The 1410-nt window shown below is 59.4% G+C and overlaps 1 protein-coding gene across 4 annotated transcripts in view; it reads left to right on the forward strand.

The window, feature by feature from the left end:
• Positions 1-1410, forward strand: part of Il11 (interleukin 11) — a 15292-nt gene that overhangs the window by 3632 nt on the left and 10250 nt on the right. The window lies entirely within an intron of this gene.

Genomic DNA, 1410 nt, shown 5'->3' on the forward strand with positions numbered 1-1410 from the left:
AAAAAGAAAAAGAAAATGTTCGGCTGTTGCCGGTGGTGGAACGCTGTCGTTCGTGTGCCGTTCGGAAGTTTTCGGAATTCCTCGGCTAGATTTCCGAAAGGAAATATTGAGAAGTACCGACACTTACTTCTCAGCAATATGGGTCTGACACTGCTTACTCAACGCCTGGCACTGTCCTTGGCACACGATGGGCGCTAAATTAGCACTTGTTTTTTGAATAAGCGCATGAATGCGAGGACCATTAAATCCTAGCACACCCCCGCCAACTAGCTCGGATACTTCCGGTTTTCTTCGGAAGCTCTCGGCTTTTCCCAGCTCGGACCTTTTCGGAACTCCCTGGAAACGCACAGGAGCAACCAGCGGCCTTGCCCCGTTCTCCCCTGCCAAGTTCGGGTCTGTTCGGAAACACTCGGGCCCTATTCGGCCACTCTGGGACTCCTTTGGCTAAGCCCGGAAGCCCTTGGCAGTTCGTGCTCCCCAGGGTCTTAAAACTCTGAAGTCGAGTCTGGGGATAACCCAGACGGAACTGTGTGGGCAACCTCACCCCAGGGATCGTGGGTTTCCTCTGAGGGCGAGTTGTTGGAAGAAGAGCTTTATTTTGTTTCGTTTCGTTTCGTTTTGTTTTTGTCTTTTTGAGACAGGGTCTCGCTCTGCAGTTCTGAAGGAGAACTTTGAATTGACAGTTCTGGTTCCCTTTAAGGGTTCCGCACCAGTTGGCCCGGATTCTTCCCTGCGCCCCGCCGCCTCCCGCCCCAAGTTCCCCCTGCTCATCCCTAAAGCTCCCTGGAAGTTTGCTGTCTGCCGTCAGGGCCATCCTGGGGGACCAGGGGCCTCGCCAGCGCGGGCGGGCCCAGCGGGCCTCCGGGACGCCGCTTAACAGCCGAGCATCCGTGCCACCTCCGTTGGCGACTCTTCCCCGAGGCGCTGGGACAGAAGCAGGGCCTTCGCCCTGTGCCAGGTCTCCAGCCCTTTTCATTCTGAAACAGGCTCTCACTAAGGTGCCCAGGCTGGACTCGAACTTGCGATCCCACTGCCTCAGCCTCCCACGTCCACCCTGGCTGGTCGTGGTTTCTAGGCCCACCTGTGCCCACCATGGGGCCTAGGCAGGCGGGCACCAAACAGAAACGATGCCTGGTGGCATCCTGAAGGGTGTGTGTGCGCTCGCGCGCGTCCGGGAACCAAACCCAGCGTACGACTGCGCTACATCTCCAGGCCGGGTCTCACTAAGTTACCCCGGTGGGACTTGAACCTGCGACCCTCCTTGCTCCGCCTCCCACGGTGCTGGGGTTACATCCTCAAGTTTAACCAGGAGCGGCAGCCCCGCCCGGGCACGCCAGGTGCCCGGCCCAGCTCAGGTGACCGCGGACGCCGGGCACACCTGGCGCCGTCCCTGACCCCGCCCCGGGCGCC

The sequence above is a fragment of the Chinchilla lanigera genome, unplaced genomic scaffold (assembly GCF_000276665.1).
Source record: "Chinchilla lanigera isolate Chin_1 unplaced genomic scaffold, ChiLan1.0 scaffold00166, whole genome shotgun sequence".
Classification (NCBI taxonomy): domain Eukaryota; kingdom Metazoa; phylum Chordata; class Mammalia; order Rodentia; family Chinchillidae; genus Chinchilla; species Chinchilla lanigera.